Below are 23,276 nucleotides of genomic sequence, written 5' to 3' on the forward strand. Positions count from 1 at the left end.
CGACAGAGTTCATGAAGGGGTCACCGACGTGCCATTTTATCTGATGTGCTATAAAAACAAACAAAAACCAACTCACAGAGGAGATGACATGAGCTGAAGCTGGAGAGATGACGAAGGGCTTCCTGAGTGGACAAGGCAGAGAAGACGTGAGGGACTGTTGACCTGGAAGGCCTTGCAGAAGCAGCACCATGCCCAGAGGCAACTTCTAGGGCCTCAGTCAGGGACAAGAGGTGTCAATGAGTGAATGGCAAGGGCGAGCCTAGAGGGATGAGCTGTCCACTCCAGGTTTGCAAACAAGCATAGAAAATGATCACAGTCTCTTTTTTTATATTTTTATTGATTCATAATAATTGTCCATTATTATTGGGTACATGTGATTTTTTTTTTTTTTTTTTTTTTTTTTTTGAGACAGAGTCTCACTCTGTTGTCCGGGCTAGAGTGCTATGGCATCAGCCTAGCTCACAGCAACCTCAAACTCTTGGGCTCAAGTGATCTTCCTGCCTCAGCCTCCTGAGTAGTTGGGAATACAGGCATGCACCACCATGCCTGGCTAATTTTTTTTTTTTTTCTCTAATTTTTTGGTAGAGATGGAGTCTCGCTTTTGCTCAGGCTGGTCTCGAACTCCTGACCTTGAGCGATCCTCCCGCCTCGGCCTCCCAGAGTGCTAGGATTACAGGCGTGAGCCACCGTGCCCAGCCTACATGAGATATTTTGATACATGCATACCATGTGTAATGATCAAATTGGGGTGTTTAGCATATCCATCACCTTGAACACTTATCACTTCTTTGTGTTGGGAACATTTCAGATCTTCTCCTCTAGCTATTTTAAAATACATGTTAACTATAGTCACCTTACTGTGGTATTAAACAGTAGAACTTATGCCTTCTGTCTAACTATATGTTTGTATCCATTAACCAACCTCTCTCTCTTATTCCTCCCCATGTCCCCCTTCCCAGCTTCTGGTCCCTGTCACTCTACAGGCGCAATTTAAGGAGACTATTCTGGGAACAGTAAGAAGATGGCTAAGACAATATGTCACGTCATTGCTTGGGAATCAAATGCATGGCTCCATAAGGCTGTCTGGGCAACAGAAAGGACAGCTGGAGGGAAGGAGGATGCTGGGGTCCACAGCGTCAGTAGATGCAGCAGAGGCAAGAGGACCCTCAGGATGCCAACCAAGGGTGTTGTGTGTGTGGTGAAGAGTGAGGTCATTCTCAGAGGTATGGAACTCAGCGGGAGAAATAAGTGTGTTGGGCTGGATAGAATGCCAATTAAATGTGATCATACGGGCCTGAACTACAGGTGTTTTGTTTTATTTTCTTCATTCGTTAGGGATGTATTCTGAAGTAGATGTAGTAAAGTATTTGACATAGAAAAGTCTTGATTTCAGGCTTTCTCAACCCTCTTGTTATTATAACTCGAAGTGAAATCATGCTAGCCTTGCCAAGGGAGCATGAGAAGAAACAGGGATCACAGTAATTTCTGTGGTTCTTGTTCCTGCTTTCAGATTCGTTGCATGCTGTGAAAGGAAAGAGAGATGCCTACTTCGTTCACAAGGACATCAGGAGAAGGTTTGGCCAGAAGTTAGGAAAAATATAGAAACTCAAGGCTTCTCTTGAGCTCCTCACCTATCTTTGTGAGTTTATTTACATAGGAATAAAAGTTATAGGAGAGTCAAATGTAACTCCAGGGTGACCTGAAGTGACTTCCGTCTTCTTCCCATGGGCAATCCTTGAGAGGTGGTTCTGTTTGTATTTCGTCTGTCACTTTTGTGTTCCATCTGGATCAAATCCTTGGCAGGAAAGTTCAAGGAGGCTGCAGTGATAACAGATACGGTGTCACTGGATAGTCAGCTAAAGGTGCACCATGTCAAATAAAAAGAAAACAAGGTGAAAAGAAGTGAAACTTCTATGTGTATAGATGGTGCAAATTAAGGATTGTTCCAGGTATTATAAAAAAAGCAAAAAAATCAGAGAAAGGAGTTTCATGTCCTGGGTAGGCAGAGGTCTAACTCTTTTTAGTTCTGACTTTCTGGTGCAACATTTCTTAGACACATCCCTGGAGAGATGGCTTTAGGTACAGGGACCCCCAAAATTGGTTGGAACTTTGGCTCAGCCACTTGCTATCTGGATGACCTGGAAATAAATGGCTAAGTTTCTCTGATCTCGATTCACTTGTATATTCACTCACTGATGAAGGCAGGACAGCACGACTGTCATTTATTTGGCAGGGATCAAATGAAGAAGTGAAGTCGCATTTTACAGGTGAGGAAATGAAGGTACAAAAAGATGTTACAGGGGCTTCACAGCAGGACCTAGACTTGATCCCAAGTTTCCTAGGAGATGGTAAAGGGGCACTTTATTCTGCTTCAGAAGGGGATGGGACTATGAACTTGATTTGGGTTCTGTGCAATCATAGCAGCATTTTTCCTCTGTCCTCAGATCCATTTAGGGTTGTGGGGCTTCCAGGATAACTTGAGCAAAAATATTTGAGTAATTTATCAACCCTCCACTTTGCTTAGGCTGTTCAGCTCTGGCCTCGGGGAGTCAGACCAGGAGCCTCCCTCACCAAGGAAGCACATCAATCATTCAATCCAGCCTTGTCCGCAACCCACAGAGAAGAGCCGGTGTAGATAACGGGGAGTTTGCTATCATTTAGGGGAACAGCCAGCACATAAATATGGTCATTCAAGATGCGTGTCTTTCGAGAAAGAAATTGTTTTGCAATAAAGAGAAGTAATGATTATCAGGGCAAGAACCATGAAATAGCAGATTGGAAATAAAATATGCTTTTATTAAGTCTCCATTTCTATGTGGCAGAAAGGGAAATAAATAACAGAATGCAGAGCTAGGAGCTGAGGAAATATTGCCAAGGGTGGAATCTAATGGCTTGACTGTGAAACAAAGACCCAGCTTTGGAGGGAGTTAAATATGTTGGTGAAATCGGAACGAATTTTCAAGTTCTCCACTGACCTGACATGCGATGTTTCTTTATTTGCTGACTTTTAAGCTCAAGATAGACTCTTTAATATTTTTTCTTTTTTTCCCTAATCTCTCTTGATTTTATTTTAAGAAGTACTTAGCCATTATTAGGCTCAAATAAACCCTCTGATTCATTAGGATTCATTGAACTTTTATAATATAGTGTTTTAAATAATACCACGATTAACATTCTTTGTGCTCTGTGTTTTTATTCTTTGGTAATCTCTCTTTTGTCCCACCTCCATGTGCTGCCCTGAAGCTATCATAGTCAATTTTATAGAATATATATACATTTATGTACATGTGAATATAATTTTATGGGTAGGTTGTCTAGGCTAGATTCTGTTTTTATTTTGTAGGTCACTGCAATGTCATATTCATATTGATGTCTTTAGTAAATTGTGTTGTGTCCTATAAGAAAAGTAGAAACATGTTAATTGTCCTTCTCTCCTATCCTTAAAAAGACCCCTTTTTTTAGCATCTTGACAAATGTATAAATCAAGTTTTACAGTTTTATTCAGTTTTGAGTAATAGTAAATTAAAACCTCATTCAGAGATGCTTCACTAATTTCATTGTTATCAATAAATGCAGCTACATTTCTTGGTACATTTGCATATATCTGACAAATATATATATTAATAATAAATTCCCAGCAAAAGAAATAACACATTGTTGTGTAAAGTGGTATAATGACAAGTATATTTAAAGTATGTGTTTAATACATAATTCAAATTATCAAAATGTGGGTGTATAAATCATAGCAGAGTTTAGAAATGAACTTTTCATATTTGTCTATGCAAATTTCTAGTGAGAATTTATTTTTCTTATGAATGCGTGGGTTTGAATAATTGCTTGATAGGCACACACAGATATTAATGGTTTCTAAGCATATCATAATTAATCTGCCCTCCTAAAGGTAGTGCAAAGATATTTTTTCTTTAAATCATTTTAATTGCAATGGTAAAGGTGCCATAGCTCATGTTTATCTAACAGGATGTCCTAACTAACGCTGGTTTTCCTCTTGATTCAATGATTAGTTCAAATACTGGATAGATTGGACCATTATTTTTGCTTTTGTGTGATTCAGATGGGAGAGCTGAAGAACCTGGAAATTTTGGCTTAAGCATAAAAGATCCAGGAACATCCAAGCTGTCTTTCTTTTTCTCTGGATGCTGCAGCTTCAAATATTTATCCTGAGGGTGTTGACATAAGGATCATCAGTGGAGAAGGAAACTGACATTGGCTCTAAGTAGATGGTATTAGCTCAGTCTAGTCACAGAGGGTTAAATCTGAATCTCTGGGTGAAAGCAATTGCCCAGTGTCAGAAAGAATGCCTGCCCAGCCCAAGTGCCCTAACACGAAGTAGACAGCCTTAGAGGTAATGAGTTTCCTGCTACTGGAAGCATTTATACAAAGACAAGAAAGCCACTTGACAGGGAAGGCAGTTTCCTCTACGACCATGAAAACTTCCTTCAATTCGGTCATTTTATGATTCTCTCCCTAGGTCAAAGGCTGCTGAGGGAGAACAAGAATTCTTGTGGATTCTAAAATCAGCAGGTCAAATTATTTTTTTTTTGTCCCTTTGGTTGATTTTATTCTTCTAAAAAATTAATTTGGGTTTTCAAGGTCTTAGGATCTGGAAACTGAGGGTGCTTCTCAACATTTCCTGGCAAGAGGATGTCAACTTAATGAATCTGGTGTTGGAGAACAGAGAGTAAAAACAATTTAATTAAAATCACACAGGAAATTGTTAGGCCTTGTTACGGGTTGAATTGGATCCCCAGAAATCCATGTGCTGCTGTCTTAACCCCACCTTAACTCGGAATGTGGCCTCATTTGGAAACGGAGTTGTTGCAGATAGAGCTAGTTGAGATGAAATTGTTAGGGTGGGCCTTTATCTGCTACTACTGATGTCCTTATAAGAATGTGGACAGAGACAGAAATGCACACAGGAGGAATACCACATTGGAGACTAGAGTTATGCTGCTGCAAGCCACGGATCTACCAGATGCTAGGAAGGAGAGAGGCTTGGAAAAGCTGTTTCCCTAATGTCTTCCCAGGAGCATGGCCTGGCCTGTTGAGGTCGGACCGTCCTCCAAAACTGTGAGATAATACATTTCTCTTAGTCTAAGTCTCATAGTTTATGGTACGTTGTTACCAAATAGGTTTTGGCAGTTTGTCTGCAAACTAAAACAAGCCTCAAATGCAGGGGTCCTGACTCCGGGTCTTTGTTCTTTGCATCTCATCCAAAAAGAGAGTAGGAAAGATGCTTATATTTAAAGGGATAGTTCTCCTTCACTGGAATATATAGAAATTAAGCTCTGGAGACGGATAGCGACTCTGTTTTGTTGTTAAAAGAAGAATTCCTTGTGCCACGTACAGAGTACCAAAGCCCTAATGGACAGACAGACAGAACTTTTAAAATATGCCCAATTCACACCAGAGTCTGCAGACTGGTCAAGAAAGTGCAGACTTCCTTTTCATCTAAAAGAGTATCCCTTTTCCGTAGTTGGACATCTCTTTGGAAGCAATACAATAAATCAGAACTCTTTCAAGACACAAATAATGAAGCAAATCTTTACCTGTTTTTTTTTGCTCCAGTATTGCAGATATTGCTGGATCCTGGCATAACGGGTCTTCCTATGTAGACCAATCCCCGGTCTGTGGGGTGAAGAAATAAGGTGTCATCTGATACCTGGATCCCACTGGACTTTTGTTTATTTAGATTTTATTTGATTTGCAAAACACTTTGACGCTGTCATCACCTAATGTCTTCTTCTCACCAATTCCAGAAAGTAGGCAAGGAAGCTAGTAGTATTTCTACTTTAAATAAAAATGGCCTCATGCATTTAAAATTAAGGGATTAAGTAAACTGCTTAAAATCACACTGGCAAGTTAATGACAGAGTAAGGACCAGGATATTGGCATTTGGTGCCAAATGATTTTCATCTAGTGGATGTCTGGCACATGTTTTAGTTCTCTCCTCTAATACTTCAAGATGTCTTGTTCCTTTGACATGGAACTGTCCAGTATCTATGGTATCTGCTTGGGAAGAGTTAAATATTTTGGCCTCATTGCCTTCTTGGTTGATCGTGTGACTGGCATGGTGAATGAAATATGAGCTGAAATGACAGGAGCACATTAAAGAGAAACTCTGTCCTTGTGTGGTCCCAAGATGCATGGCCCTTCCGGCATCAGAATGGCAACATTCCCAACAGAAGCTTCTCTCTCAGCTTGAGTTCTGGCACAAAAATAGCACAGTACAGGCCACCTCCAAAGAGTAATGGTCTTAGAAACTGGTTGAGAATAATCCTCATTTGCTGTAAACTATTGAGATTTGAGGTCTTTTCTTAGCACAAGGTAATGTAACCTACCTAATACAGACTTCAAAGAAGTTACCTTCTCCATCTTGCCTCTGGAGGGAAGAAAAATTTTTATTGTTATTTAAAAATCAATATAGCAAAAATGGATATTTAATGTATTCTATTTTGACTTTATGCAGACATTTAACTTGTGGCATGCTCTAATACATTAATACAAATAGATCAAATGCTTGCATGTGATAAAAACTAAAATTTATTGAACATCTATTATGTTTTTAAGCACTTTATACTTTGTTAGCCTTAACTCTCCCATCGACCTTGAGACGTGGGGTGGAGAATTATAAAAATGTTGACAAATTCTTCCCCATCTTGCACCATGCCTTGGCAATGTAACATAGCAGGGCTTCCATATAATTTAAGAGGTGAGAAATACCCTGAAAAAACACATGTTTCCTTCTCCTAAAAATGTGAAAATTAAATTTCAATGAAGAGAAGAGACTAGTTTAAGATTATTTAAGATTTGTGAGAGAGCCAGTGCCAGAACCCAAGTACTCTCTATATTAGTGTTACCATAGTTGACTACCTCAGAAGAAAGGATTTTCTAGATAAGTGTTGGGTTTGTGTTATTTCCTGCTCACTTATAACAACATTTATCTGAGGTCTCTCTGGGCCTAGAATGTTGAATTGCTTGCATTTTTACCAAAAAAAAAATATTAATTTTGAACCAATTTTATAATCGGTATTATCAGGGCTTACATTGCAGACTGATTTTCTAACATGCAGACAAGGAGCAGCTCTGCATCTTAAGGAAAATGTAGAGTGGGAATGTTAGGCAGAGTATTCTAGAAAATCCTCAGTCATCGGGTTTTGAAGACAAGTATCTACATTTGGAGATATTCGTATGGAAACCTACTAATGCTGGAAACCAGACCAGAGACCAAAGGGGGAAGTTAAAATCTAGTGGAGTTCTTTGAGGGTCAAGAGGGTCACCACAGTACATTGCTGTAAAGGTCTTTCTCTGTGGATGTGGGTCCAGAGGAGCTGTTCCAGGTGCTGACCTGGGCTGGCCATCCTGAGGTGGGCGATGTGACCTGCAGCTCTGCAGGGCTGAGGGGAGTGCCGGAGGCGGGGGATTTATAGCAGCATCAATTAAGAGGTCACTAAAGAAGATGGTCTCGTGAGATGGAAATGCCTCCCACAGGCTGCAAAACGAACCAGGGAGTGAGTATAAGACATGCCAGCTGTCACCGCCATAGATCTGAGGGTGGAGAAAAAGCTGGATGCAAGGAGGGCATCCATCCTCATGTCTTGCAGAGGGAAAAACAGTGCTTGTGAAAAACGTGAGGGAACTGCAAAGAGAGCCTGAGATCCACTATCTGCTCTTATATTTCTTTTTGGCATCATGATATTCTCATGGAAATATTATAAATGCCACAGAAATATGGAACAATCAGGAGAGACAAAGGTTGAGGTTTAGGAAAGAAATACAGATGGGTCTTAGGTCTCAGAACGACATGGCATGTGTGTATGTTGGCATACAGGTAACGCTCGTGAGGGTGGGGTTGGCCAGAGGTTGGGGAGGATGTGTACAGCTGGGTCTATGCCCCCTTAATTATTACCGCTTACTTCTGTACCCCTCTCTGCTAAAATCACAGTTCTTTCTCAACAAGCCACTAGGGAAGATCTGTGATGTGCTACGATGAAGAAAAAGGCATTTGCAAGAATCCCTTCTGCCCCCTGTGGTCCTGTACTCTAATGAAGCTCACCCAATTCCCCAAGTAGAATCCTAATGACTGAGGCCTTTTGACTCTCTCTTTGAACATATTAAAGCTTTGCTGAAGTGTTTGAAAATTCATTATACTTTATTTGACTTCCCTTTATTGTACAAAAATAAAGAATCCCTGATGGAATACTGGAATTAGCATGTTTCGCATGTTTCAGGAATTGCACCCAGCAAGTGGAAGAGAAACCTCTTAAAGGAAAAAAAAAAAAGATGCTCTCTGGAAGGCAGTTAAACATATATGCACATGTTCACGTCCACATGCATGTGCAAGCAGGTACACTCATACACTCACGTGTATTTCATTCATGACATGGTTACACATTTTCAGTGAAGGCAACTCATCATCCCTTGAAAATGAGGCCTACTCATCTTTAAAATAAAGTACGAATGTGGCAAATTACATGGGGGAAAAGAAAAAAACAAAAAAAAATCAAAAAGAAAGCAATTCAGAAGAGCAACAGAACAGAAAGTTGTAGTTAATTATGATTTATAAACTTATTAACTTGCTAAGCATTGTAACGAACCAAAGAACAAATTTAATTTTAAATCACATTAAAGTAGCAAAGTTGCCTAGATGAAAACACGAGCCAAGGAAATGTATTTAAAGCCTGAGAAATCACATTTTTTTAGGAAATAGCCCAAATGTCACCTTTTAATTCCGCTTTATTCATTTAGCGTGAACGTGAGTAGAACTAATATAGAATAATAACGACTCAACATTTCCTAGATTGTTATTAAGTGAAATAATGTGTGTATTTTCTTCTTCTTTTGACACAAGTTGTACATTTTTTTGCAAACACAAATGACCATGGCAGTTTATAGTTTTGAAATCTAATGTTTTTTGGTGCACCTACTATGCAGAAATCATAGTCAAATAGTCTGTATTATCTTGCATGTACAATTAAGCAAAATAAACTGTCATATTCTCTACTTTGAAGACAAAAAAGAAACATTAAAATCATATAAAATTTTGGATAATTTGGAAATCACCCACATGATATAGGATGACAACATTAACTTAGATTTATTTAATTATATAATATTAGACATACGTCGAATTATAACTCTGAACATCCCTGGTTTTGCTCACTAATGTGAAGTAAGAGGGCAACTGTAGCAGGAAATAAATCAAAATGTATTTCATCAAGTATTTCCTGCTTGCTGGTGCTTTAGCGCTCAGGTAGTTGTTTTGTTCCTACACCAATCATTCCAATTATAACATGGATTGATGATCAGAGACAAGGGAGAATAATGGTGTATCTCTCTATACATAAACGTTTTAAAAGGCTAAAACATTTAGATACCCCACCCTTTTTACAATGATGAATAAATGTCTACAGAGCACCTGGGTTATAGGCTCATCTTCTCTCTGTTGTCCTGAATCCCCCAGGTAGAGGTCATCTGTGTCCCCATCAAATCTCACTCTTTTTATATATAATAAAATTATACATAAAACAGTGCAGGGGCTAGGGATGCCGACTCCCACACAGTTGAAAATCCATGTATAACGTTTGAGTCCCCCCTAACTTCACTACTAATAGCTTACTGTTGCCAGAAGCCTTATTCATAACATAAAAAGTCAATTAACACAGGCCAGGCACAGTCCTAGCACTTTGGGAGGCTGAGGTGGGAGGATTGCTAGAGGCCAGGAGTTCAAGACCAGCCTGAGCAAGAGCAAGACCCACCTCTAGAAAAAACAGAAAAAATAGCTGGGTGCAGTGGTGCACACCTGTAGTCCCAGCTACTTGAGAGGCTGAAGCAGGGTAATCACTTGAGCCCAGGAGTTTGAGGTTGCAATGAGCTATGATGACATCACTGCAGTCTAGCCTCGGTGACAGAGATGAGACCCTGTCTCAAAACAAAAGCCAATTAACACATATTTTGTGTGTTTAATGTACTATATACTATATTCACACAATAAAGTGAGCCAGAGTAAAGAAAATGTTATTAAGAAAACCATAAGGAAGAGAAAATATATTTGCTATTCATTAAGTGGAAGTGGATCATCTTAAAGGTGTTCACGCTCATTGTCTGCACGTTGAATAGGCTGGGGCGGAGGGGGAGGAGGAAGAGGGGGTGGTCTTGCTGTCTCAGGGGTGGCAGAGGCAGAAGAAAATCCACATATAAAGTGGACCCTCAGAGTTCAAACCCGTGTTGTTGAGGGGTCAACTGAGCACTGTGTATGTCCTGCCCCGTGTAGGGTGTTTTACAGAGATTACCTATCAGTCAGCTGAGATAGTATTAAATGCACTTCACTGAGGGGGAACTGAGGATTAGAGAGTTGAAGATTTCCTAAGCTTGTCAGGCAGAATGGGTGGAGATGGGAATGGATCTCAGGCTGTCCCACTCGGTAGGGTGCTGTTAATTCAATGGAACCCATTTGGTGGGTGGTCTTATGTCTGCTGTGTGGGTCAGCAGTTGATCGGTTTGTTGGCTGGTAGGTTTGCATTATTTTCCCAATAGACTAAGAGCCTCTTAAACCCAGGGATTACAATTCACTCATTTATCTTGGAAGCATGGATTGCCTACTACACATTAGGCACTGTTTTGGGTAATTCGAGTATAATAAGAAACAAAATAGAAGCTTACTTTCTGGTAGGAGGAGAAAGATAGATACAAATTTACAGATAAATATATAGCTTGCCGGTGCTGTAAAACGCTACAGGTGTGGGGAGGGGAGTAACCCAGGAACAGTGAGTCTTAGTCGTTAGGAGGCAGGGTAGCTAGTTCACAAATGGTGGGGCAGAGGAAGCTTCTAAATAGGGTGACACTAATCCCAGGCAAAGGAGCGGAATTCCAAAAGCCACAAAGCGTGAGTACATGCACTGAGTTAAAGGGACGCCAACAGGAGCAGGGTGTCTGGAGCTGGGTGAGAGTGTGCGCAGTGGTAGCAGGTAAGGTCAGGAAAGTAACAGAATAAGGGAGGTTCCCATCACATAGAGCCTGAAGGTTAAGGTTTATGTATACAGTACCTGGTATGGTTCCCACTCAGTAGATTTTTACTTTTTCAAAAAAGAGGCTTGACCTTGACCTTAAACAGGTCACTCCTCATTTCACTGATGTAGAATCATCAGCAGATAAATGATAGCGCTGGTAATGGATTCCTTCATCTCTGCAAACTGATTTTAAGTTTCATAAGTAAATTCATAGTAGTATAAAAATATATGCTTTAAGGACTTGATAAAACCATTAATTTTCAACCCAATCGATAAAATCCTAAGAAAGAGGTAACCCTAGATGAATCCTAGACGAACTGCACTCAGGACTGTGATTTCTAAAAATATAGCTTTTTAGGGGATAATTTAAGCTGTTCTATGAGGAATTAAGCTTTACCTAACTGGCATTGGCTGCTAAGGCCATCAGGAAAAAGTATATCTCAGAGAGAGAGAGAGAGAGAGAGAAAGGAACACAGTATGAGACGGTAGGTACAAAATCTAGCTGAGTCTATAGTCACGATCTGGGACAGCTTCTGGGAAGGTTTTCTTTGATCTCCACGAGACACAAGACAGAAATATTCCCTGAGTTCAGCCTCTAGAGAGTGCCAGCTGCATGTGCCAGGCTGCCTTATTCAAACAAGCTACCAGTTAAGGGTGGCAAAATGTGCAGCTGGTGAAACCTAGCCCATTGGGATGGTGACGAGCCATTGAATTAACCTGCTTTAGACTTGAAATAGCAGTAGTATAGTTCAAAGCATTTCAGATGGCTTTTCTATTTCTTGTAAATGAAAGCTGACTAGGTAATACAATGTCATAAGATAGGTGATCTCCTTTCATCCACCAAATACTTAGTCCGCCCCCGAACCATGCTAGGGTGGTGGAGGGTACGATGGTGATTAAGTTTCTTAATCCTGCTGAGCCTTAATTTACTTATTTGTAAAATGATGCTACTAATACTGACCTCATAATCTTGCTATAGATATTAAGTTCTTATTAACTTTGGGCTTTGGAAACTTTGGGAAATCAGCTCAGGGATTACTATGGTAGATGTGGAAAAGTTCAGTGGATGCCTCTGCCCAGTAAACATGGTTCCAATATGAGCTTTGATAGATGGAAGGTGAGCCCTCTTTTCAGAATATTACCACTAAATGAGGATATCTAAAATGTAAATGAGTTTTAGGTTTTTACCCTGATGCAGGCTGAGCAAGACCACTGTGCTGTCATGGAAAGAACATACTTTGGAATCTGCAATGAAGAGGGCTCTATGATTTATTGCTGTGCGACTTGAGAAGAGAACATAATCTCTCTTAATTTGCTGAGAAAATAGAAGCTGTATCGGAAGAGAAGTTCCACCTGCGTCCATCGCCAAATACAGCAAAGTCCCTGCATCTGTTTCCACAAGCTCTGTCATTTTTCTGTTATGATGAGCAAACTTACCTTGCTTCAAAAGCCAACTTTTCTGGTGTGTCCGGGGCCCTCTTTTAACCAGGTAAACATGCTTCTTTGTTGCTCATATGCCCTCCCCCACATTGTAATATAAGCAGCACGAGATAGCTTGATTTTATTCCCTGCCATGCCTAGAACTGTGTCTACCGCGTTGTAGCTTCCCCATAAATATCTACTGGATAAATAAACAATGAATGTGATAAGCATGTAGGGTCATATGGACTATATACAAAACTACTAACACCATGTATGAGTAGATTTCATATTCATATATATTTTCTTGTTATCTTTTCCTACATATACGTATACTTTTGCTCATTTTCCTGGTCCCTTGTCCTACAGAGTGGAGACCTTGGAACACATTCATTTTATGTTCTAATAGTTTCACTGAACATGCAAGCCAAGCCATCCTCACACGTTATTTTAAGCTATTTGTAAATGAGTCTATAACAGTGGGGTAGCCTTTCTTCAAACAGATGATTCATACTATTACTCATTTTCCTATTATTAGCCATTTAGGCTCTTTCCATTTTTAATTCACTTTTGTCATTAATAGCCTGATAAGTATTTATACCAAATAATTTTTTACTATTTCAAAAAATATCGGTAGGATAGGATAGAAACAGAATGGTGTCAAAAGCGGGTGGTGAGTTCTATGAGCGAGATTTTAAAGATGGTTTATAAATTGTTTCAGAAGGGTTGAACTTGTACTTCAACACTGGATTTCTGTGGCCAGCCTTTGGCTTTGGTATGCATGCATTGCCCTGGTAAAGTCTTTGCTTGTATTATTCATGAATTTATTTGTATTAATTCTCTATGCCTAGCCATTTCTAGGAATGCATGTTTTTGACTCGTCTGCAATGCTCCAGAAATATTAATTTTTAAAAAAAAATATTTTTCTTTATGGAGTTTTATAACCTGTGTTTCGACGGTCAGTGAGGCTCACCTGCCTTTTCCTGTGGAAAAATACATGAGGTGGGGTGAGTAACATTGCCTTTCTAGCACCATTCTGCTTCTAGAAGAACATACGTAACCATTGCTATCAGTCTTCACATGCTGTGCTTTTTATCTGCCTAATGAGTTAACATGGACGTCCATACTGGGCTGCAGCACTGACAAAAATGGTTTGCATCACAGGTGATTTAGGTCTTGCTTTGTGCATACCTGAGTGTGGGGATCACAATGTTGTCTTGGGAAGAACGTGCATTTTGAGTTGTTAGGAATGGATTCAAACACCAGCTGCTGAGTCATCTTGAACTTAGCTTCTTCACCTATTAAAAAAAATAGAAAGAATAATATGTGTCTCACAGGGTTGTGGTCGAAACTGAATGACAACTGACAGAGGGCACTGCATAAAGTCCTTGGAAAATTGTAGCGATAGTGGTTTTCTTTCCCTTTCTTCAACCGCCAGTAGATCATAGTGCTCTTCGCTAGCTATTCCAGTTTGCTGTTGCTGTGGCCCTTTCTGGGGGAAGATTTTACACACCAGCCTTGTTGAACCTGAGGGGCCACGTGAGTTGTTATGGCAGTGCAATGTGGACAAAGGGGTGTGTCACTTATGAGCTGAAGATGCTTGGTTCATCAGACCTTTTCGTACTCTTGCTTATGGCAATAGAGGAAGCATGTTCCCTCAGCATGAGTCCCGGAATGACCACGACAGAAGGCAAGATAACCTTATAGACAACCTGCAGTAGACACGTAGCACGAGAGAGCAATACACCTCCATTTTTTCCGTCATCAGGACTTGGGGAATGTTTATTATCCCAGCTTAATCTAGCTTATCCTGACTGATACTGACTATCCATCCCTGCTCCCGCTGACCAGAAAGGGGCATCTCTTGTGTCCCGGTGAGAGAAAACACCTTTAAGAAATGCTTACTTAGAACCTATTATGGCCAAAGCTCTTTGTCAGTTGTTAAAATTATTTATGAATGCTATCTGCCCTCAAAGAGATCAGTCATTCAGCATATGTTGATATAAATTATCTCTGTTCCACTCACACAAGGGAAGATGTTCTGTGACCCAGAAACATGAAGGAGACATCACAAAACGTCCTTCTCCCAAAAGGGTGTGGAATGAAGACGGAGTTTTTTCATCGCGTCCATATCACATTCTACATATTGCCCAAAGTGACTGGCTCGCTGCAGCGTCTGTTATTGTAGAAGGACAAAAAGCAATTCCACAGGCTATTTTAGTTTTCCTAATGGAAAAACTAGATGCTGCAGATGAAAGAGTTATTAGAAAAATAATCTTAGCTTTTCTATAAAAGCATCCAAAGCGTATTGCACATCTTGGCCAGTCCATCAGCACTGTGAAGGCCTACATTAACAGACAGCAGCTCTAATCAAAATATATCTTATATTTAAAGACCTTTTTTTCCCCCCAAGGAGGTAGCCAAAGAAGAAGAAGAACCAGAAAAAATACTTGAAGTTGAATCAAGGTGTTTAAGCCTCATTTTCAATGCAGGCTGTTCCAATGACAAGTAGAAGCCCTGAGGCTGGAATTCACCCAGGGTACTCCCCCAACCCACTATGTTCCCTGCTCCCTTCCCTGGCACTTTACTTCCCTGCCTCAACTCTTAAGTTCTGCTTTTGATGATATGCACCTCTGTCCCTGACCCTTGCCATTTCTCCTTTTTTTTTGATTTGAATTTTTAAAAATTTTTAATTGTGCTAAAATACACATAACATAAAATTTACCATCTTAACCATTTTTGTCTGTGCATACCAGTAGCATTAAGCATATTTGTATTGTTGCAAAACGGAAACTCTACACCCTTTAAACTACAACTCCCCATTTCCCATCCTCTGGTCCCTGGCACCTTGTACCCTATAAATCTATTAAAATTTTTAAACAAGAAATCAAGACATGATATCTCGATGCACTATTTGGGTTGCTCTCACCTTTTAGCTCTTGTGAATAATACCGCTGTGGACATGAGTGTGATGTTCCTTTTTAATCCTCCTCTGACTTGGTGCAGAAACTCTGCCCAAGATAAAACGTGTTTACTGTTTCATCTCCAGTCACATTGGTGCAAGGGTCTAACAGCAAAGCCAGAACCTGAGTGAGGTGAGGAAGGGGCTCCAAAATACTCAGAAATCAAGGCGAATTAAAAAATTATATGAAAAAATGCTTAATATCACCAGTCATCAGAGAAATGCAGATTAATGCCACAATGAGATACCATTTTACTCCAATTAGAATGGCCACTACTAAAAAGTAAAAAAAAAAACAATAGATATTTGGCATGGATGTGCTGAAAAGGAAACACTTATACACTGTTGGTGGGAATGTAAATTAGTGCAACTTCTATGGAGGTCAGCATGGAGATTTTTCAAAGAACTAGAAGTAGATCTACCATTTGATCCAGAAATCTCACTACTGAGTGTCTACCCAGAGGAAAACAAATCATTATATCAAAAAGATACCAGTGCCTGCATGCTTATTGCAGCACAGTTCACAACCAGAAAGATACGGAATCAATCTAAGTGCTTGTCAACTGATGAGTGGACTAAAATGTGTGTGTGTGTGTGTGTGTGTGTGTGTGTGTTTATACACCATGGAATACTACTCAGTGATAAGAAAGAATGAAATAATGTCTTTTGCAGCAACTTGTATGGAACTAGAGGCCATTATCCTAAGTGGAGTAATTCCGGAATGGAAAACCAAATACTACGTGTTCTCATTTATAAGTGGGAGCTAAACTATGGCTACACAAGGGAACACAGAGTGGTATAATGGACATTAGAGGGGGCAGGTGGGAGGAGGTGAGGGATGAAAAGTACCTATGGGATACAATGTACACTACTACTCAAGTGATGGGTACACCAAAAGCCCAGATGCCACCACTATGTAATATATATGTGTGTGTGTATATATATATATGTATACACACACACACATACATACATACATAATAGAATTCACCTTGTACCCCGTAAATCTATTAACATTTTTAAAAAAGAAATCAAGACATGATATTTCAATGTACTACTTTAAAATATCAAAAATGAGTGCAAAACTCCATGATGAGCAAAATATCAAGGTTTTAAATAAAGAGAGGAACAGGGACAGTACTGTAAATAGCCATATGGAAAGACCAAGGCAAAACGAAAAAAAAAATTAGAAATACTGATCCTGTCTTCATTTAAAATCTGCTATCTTGTTCATCATGGAATTTTGCTTTTTAAAAAAATTTTAAACATTTTTATTTATTTAAAAAATATTGCATTAAAATATCATTTATGCATTTTGGTGCCTCCTTAAATGGTGTGGCACCTGCAACAAGCATCCCCTCCCCTCTCCTCTCAGTCTCAGCCCTGTCAAACAAATTGGAATTTTGTGCTTATGGTTCCCATTGGCTTTATACAATCAGATCAGACAAGAAATAGCCCCTTTATTATTATCTTTCTAAACCTAAAGAGCAAGCAAACTTCCATAGCTTAAGTTCTCTCATCAATCCTGCCCACAGTCCTACCTAATGTATCATTCTTTGGAACACCCTTTTTTGTGAAAATAAATTTTTCATGGCCAAATGGGTTTTATAGGTGATCAGTGGAACAAAGCTAAACAGATATTACTTAAGGATGTCTAGAAATATATGCTGGAGGTACTAATCTATACACTGACGTGCCAGTATCTATTTATGAATACCTGAGGTAGGTAGAGCCTGCAGTATTTTCATATTTGAGTAAGAAAGCACATTTTGAAGGACAATATATCTCGTCTAATTATGCCAGACCAGCATTTCATGGAAGACATTCAGGGAAATGCCTACACACCGTTGGGGAAGAGATCTCCAGAAACGCTCTTGGAGAAGATGCACACAGTTCGCAAAGAGGTAAATTGGTAATAGGCATGCTGACACAACCTAAAAAATCGTGTCACAACAGAAAGTTGAAAATAGCTCACTTGCCACTCTGGGGGAAGAAAGTTTATGTTGCATGATTTAACATCCTCCTGTTGTTAGATAACACACAGCCTCATGGAGTGTAGAGTAGGAGAGATGTGAGTTTTCCCCACCCTTTTATAGCTGCTTTACTTTCATTGACAGAAAAATACCATTTTGCTAATTTCATTTTAACTTTCATAAGATCATCGTTTAGAGTTGAAAGATGGGGTCAAAGCTGGCTTTACAAGAAGGTGGGGAAATGAATTGAAATTGATTGATTTGAAGGCACAGAAAAAGGCTTCTCTCTCAGCATATAATGGTGAAAGCCATTACTCTGGGTAAGGCAAGGCAGAGAGAGGAGTCTCTTTTTATTAGGTATTGGCAGATCAGCAGTCTCAAAGACATCTCATTATAAAAAGCAGACAAAGTATATTGGTTGCTCTCCATATGCGAGACCCTGCGCTAAGCACTTACGTGGATTATCATTTTTAATACTTATGACAGCCCCATGAGGTAGAAACTATAATTACCTCCATTTTGCTCAACAGGAAATTAGGTTCAGAGAGGTTAAGTCACTTGCTAAGCTCATATACCTAGTAAATGATGGAACTTGGATCTGAAGCCAGACAATCTGACTCCAGAATGGGCTCATAACCACTGTAGCTAGAACCTTAAAACTTCTGCCTTCTAGCACACCAGCAGGCATGAGGTTGGCAGCAAGTTCAGGTGGGCATGCAAAGCATTCTGGCTGGGACCAACTTACAGGATGCTAAATCAAAGGAACTGAAGAGCAGCTACGAGAAGTGATGGTAGAACCATTGGATCAGCCGCAATATAATATAATAATGTTTTCATGCAAACATTACACCATGCTGGTCAAAGAGAAAACAAGGACAAGCATTACATGGTGGGGCAGAGTTGTCACAGTGGATTACTTCCTATAAAAATAGAAGGTTAAATCTCTCTGTACCATGTTGGATCCACAAACTTCCTGGAAAGGAAAGAAACAGAGAGGTAAACAATTTTTGGAACCTGACTGCAGCAAAGACCTTCGCTCTTCCCCAAATGCCTATGTTCTCCTTCACATTCCTCAGCCCCTTGCAAGAGGTAGGGCCACATGCTGAATTCTGTCTGACCAATGGGTTTGGCAAAGATGTCAGAGCCAGTGCACAACCCTCCAGATTTTCTCTCTTTGCCTACTACATGGACATCAACATTGCAATGGCATAGCTGAAGCCAGAGCATCGTGGGTTGTTACTGCAATGAGAATATCTTCTCTGGAGAGTCTTCCAAGCAGTGGATTTGTGAGTAAGAATACATTTTAACCTGTTAAGTTTCTGATATTTCATGGTTAATTTGTGACTGCAGCATTACATAGCTTGTCCTGATAAAAACACGGTGACACTCAGGATCACTAAGGAACATATAAAAAAAAAAAAATCAGACTATAGATCTACACTACAGTTTACTAAATTAAAATTCCAGGGATAAAACAAGAATCTCTATTCTTACAAAGATAGGATATGATTAGCAGTTCTGAAAAACACTGTTAGATGTCAGCTAGTCTCACTCAGACTTCTAATATGCTTTCTTTCTAAACTGTACCTTTATATATATATATATATATATATATATATATATATATATATATATATATATATATATATATGTAAAAAAGAAGAAAGTCCATAGGTATTGAAGCTAAGCCTTGGGAGTCCTGATACAGTTACAAGAATTGTGGGTTTGACTACCAGCTTTACTATTTACTACCGGTGTGCCTTTGGGCCAATTATTTAACTCTTCTAAACCCATTTGTTTCTTATCAAGAAATTACAGCTAAAAATAGCATCTACTTCTGAGTGACAGAAATGTTCTCTATCTTGATGTATACATTTGCCTAAACTTATGAAATCACACAGGTAAAATATGTGTATCTCACTGAATGTAAGTTTAACTCAATAATAAAAACTAATAATAAGTAATAATAAAATAGTATCTACTTTGCAAAAGTGTTGTAAAGATTAAATCAGAAAGCTGTCAGCCCCTTCCAAGAGGGCTTATTTTTATGTCTGACACAAAGGAAGTCCTTGAAAAATAGTAGATATTATTTTATATTATGTGATAAGTATTATTTATTATGTATAATTGTAAGAATCTCTTCCAGGGTACACATATGTAAATCCATGGTAAATTTGGGAGGCTGGGAGGAGAACTCAGACTACTTTAGATAGTGAGTTGTGTTCTCAAGATGTGTTTCTTCATGTTTTAAGTGCATAAATTCTCTTTTACCAAAAGTACTTCAAAAAACAAATTTCATACTTACTGTGAGTTTCTGACAGAACGTTGTGGATTCGTATCTCAGCTTATCTGTGATTTATAATTTTACAAATGTTGCATGCTCTAACACACAATATATATTTTGTTATGCCTTTGCTGTAATTAATCAAGCAAAAAATGAGTATTAGGTTTCCTAATGACAAGTTTGTGCCTGCAAAGAAAAACCTTGCCAAAAATGTTAGTATATCTATATGGTCGCCTGCATCGCAATGCACGATCCTTAATTCTAATTTCAAGCTTTAATTGCTATAGGCCATAATAATAAAGGATTTTTTAAAAATATACTTTCTGTAGGTTTTCTCTTTAAGAAATGAAATGAAACACGGTATCATGATATATGACACACAGAGCACAACAGGATAAAGAAGACCAAGCATTACAAATGTGTTCAGAAGGAGAAAGATTAAGTCTACAAATTTCAATTCACTAGAACCAAGAAAGTACACTTAACGATAATAGACTTTAAGAATAAGGCAAAAGCTTTTGTTGCAAAAAAAAAAAAATGTATGAAATATAATATAGACTCTTCCATCGAAGGGCCCCAGGAAATATTCTTAATGTTTATTGAGCTTCTATTTTGTGTCTTATTCTGTGATAGAAATTCTGGGGATGCAGACAATGAGAAAAGCAAGATTTCTTTCCTAAGAAATTTACATTTCGTGTTGGCTATATTATCTATAGTTGAGGTTTTAATAAGTTGCTGATCTATTGTTTCCAGAACTCAGAGCAACAATAAGAAGCTCTGAGATTAAAAACCATAAAATAAAGTAAGTGATAAATATACAAAATCACCTAAAAGAGATAAATGACTTCTTGGCAACAGGAAGAGTTGTCTGGAGCAAAACTGCTTGTGTTAATATAAAGAAAAGTGTGCCTATCAAAAGAGAGGAGCAGGTGATGAGAGAGACAGATTTGCAATGCCTGGGGCAAAAGAGAGGCCAGACATGCCCATGTGGACCTCTCTCCCCTTTTTCAGTCCTCATCCAATTGTGGGGATGGTACCAGGGCTATCAGACCACCTGCACCATCTGTGAGCTCTTCTTCATTTGTGAGGTTTCTCACAATCCATCATTACAACAGTTCTTTTCATGCAATCCTCAACAAACATATACACACATTCTCACACACACATACGCTCAGGCTTCTCATTGTTAAAGGAAAAAACTCAGTCAAAGGAAAAAAAAAAAAATTCTCCTGGAGCTGTGATTTCCTTGAGAAGGAAATTTGGGCACCATCTTTCTCCACTGGAGTATTTTCTCAATGCTCCCTATCCCTTAGGTATAGTATTTATTTCTTCAGAACACACCCAGGTCTCCTGTTAGGAGGAATTCTGGAAATTGATTGCCCTCATTGCCTTAGAAGTAGCTGGGATAGCGTGCACCTGTTTTGTTCAGTTTGCCTCCACTTAACATGGAGAGAACTCAAATGTTAGGAAAATATAATCAATGCTCCAGTCAATCATCCTTTCTGGGACTCAGAAAAGACAGAATTCTTGCACTTACAAAGCTGAATATCTGATACTGGACTTCACCATGTTCTTCAAAGTGAAGTTACTCTATAATGGCCCTGGAGGACCTTCAGCAGGCATTTCCCTAGATACTGCCACCCGCCATGTGCATTTTTGTCCACCTACATGGGAACGGAAAGAAGGCATAGAAAAGAAATATCCAGTATTACAAAACAGCATATGGTGCAGAATGTAATTATGTGGTGCAGGGGATATCTTCTATAGAAGCTTAAGACAAAACCCCAGGAACTGGAGAAGTCAGTAAAGGCTTCATAGCAGTGTTAGGTCTCGAAGAAAGAAGGATGGAGACCATACACCATGTAAAGAAAACATCTTCCATGAAAAAATAGACACAAGCACGTTTTATATGTTTTTCATAGTTTTGTTTTCCCCCTGAGTTTGGCATGTTTGTCTGAATCAGCTCATCCAACTTGGATTTGTTAAATCCCTTGGGGGAAGAAACTATCTCTATCAAAATTGCTCAGAATCATTTGCTTTCAGATACATGTTTAATTTCATTATTCTTCATGTGCTGACAACATCCCAAAATCTTCTCACCATTTTTGAGCTTCCAATTCCTTTTCAAGTTCTTCAATTTACCCTCCCTAAGTCCCTCTTGAGTTCTCTTGTTGAGAAGATGTGTATGAGTCATGCATATAAATCGACCCGTTCTCATGGGATTGTGAAGTAGTAGCTCCTACTGTGAAGAGTGCGGTGGCCTCAGGATGAAATGGGTTTGTCAGAGAAAGAATCAAACAAATGAATCTGTTGGCAATAATTGCAACCTATACAATCAATCTATAGCTATATATACAAGAAATTGGAAATTTTCAGGAACAGAGTATCATCTTTTACCAAAATAAATGTGGCTTAAGCCTAGGATTATTTATCATTGATATGTTGTTCCTCAGCTCTTCTCTTCCACTCCTCCTCTGTAAAACAGAGAACAGATTTTGTGGTCAGACACACATGGGTTTGAGTGTCACTATCTGGCTAACCATGAGCAGGTGGCTTCACCTCCCAGAGCCTCAGTTTCCTTGCAACTGCAGAAGGCAACCAGCAAGATCAACCTCGCAGGACTGCCATGCAGGTTATATGCCACAGTATGAGCAAAATGTAAAATGTCTGGCAGAGAGAATATGACCATTCATGGTAATCATAGTAGCAGAAGTGGTGGTAGTCATAGTAGCTTTAACATTAGTAGAAACTTTTGTCCAAGGAATATGTCACTTTAACTAGACTTGTTATAATTTCCATTAAAATGTGTACTTAGAAGAGATCATGGTGGTCTTGCAATACCTTCTCCTATGCAAAGCAGAAGTTCCCTGTGAATTATGACAATACCTGTTAAATGGACATATGGTCTGAGTTCTCATGCTAGAAGTGAAGCAAAGATACCCACTCTCAGGGGTGCAAGTTCCAATGGCAGACAACTTTCTTGCCAGAAATCTTTCCTTAGACTGAGCAACTTTCTCTCTCCCTGAAGCTCCCATCCATTAGTGCCAGTTTTGCACCCCTGGGACCAAGCAAAATGAATCTAATCACTCTTCTTCATGGCATCCCTTTGGCTCTTTGAACAAAGGGATCATCCCTGCTACATGTAAACTGTTTTGAACAATGCCTGGCATCATGTAAGCAATAAATGAAAGCTAGGATTTATTGTTATTTCATTTTCACATGCATTAACACAATCCATTTGCAAAGGGCCATGATAGGTTCTGGGGATTTATATAAAATATGGCCCCAACCTTTCAAGAAATATGAGCCTTGTGAGAAAAAAATTTTGAAAATGATGGGTCAGTACTATATCAGAATTAGGCACAGGGTACATAGGACACGAGGAAGGATACTAAGTCCATATTGGCAATGAAGGGAGGGAGGGGCAAAGAGTACTAGGAATATATTTCTGGAGGATAGGACCAAATGAGCATGGAATTTTTAAAGAATAAATTGGAAATAGCCAGAACAGAAGGGGAAAGCTTGTTCTAGGCTGGGGGAACAGCATATGCAAAGAGTGTAATATTCCAGTACTTGGACACTTGGAGACAGGCAGAGTTTGATAGATTTCC

The 23,276-nt window shown here is 39.2% G+C and overlaps 1 long non-coding RNA gene across 1 annotated transcript; it reads right to left on the bottom strand.

Moving 5' to 3' along the window:
- Positions 1–11,137: 11,137 nt before the first annotated feature.
- On the bottom strand, positions 11,138–14,483 carry LOC123625468. The gene is made up of 3 exons (XR_006730512.1): positions 14,473–14,483; positions 13,638–13,744; positions 11,138–11,210 (listed from the first exon to the last, which is right to left on the bottom strand). It is a non-coding gene; the product is annotated as an uncharacterized LOC123625468 (long non-coding RNA).
- Positions 14,484–23,276: the final 8,793 nt, after the last annotated feature.

Source organism: Lemur catta, chromosome 20 (assembly GCF_020740605.2).
Source record: "Lemur catta isolate mLemCat1 chromosome 20, mLemCat1.pri, whole genome shotgun sequence".
Classification (NCBI taxonomy): Eukaryota; Metazoa; Chordata; class Mammalia; order Primates; family Lemuridae; genus Lemur; species Lemur catta.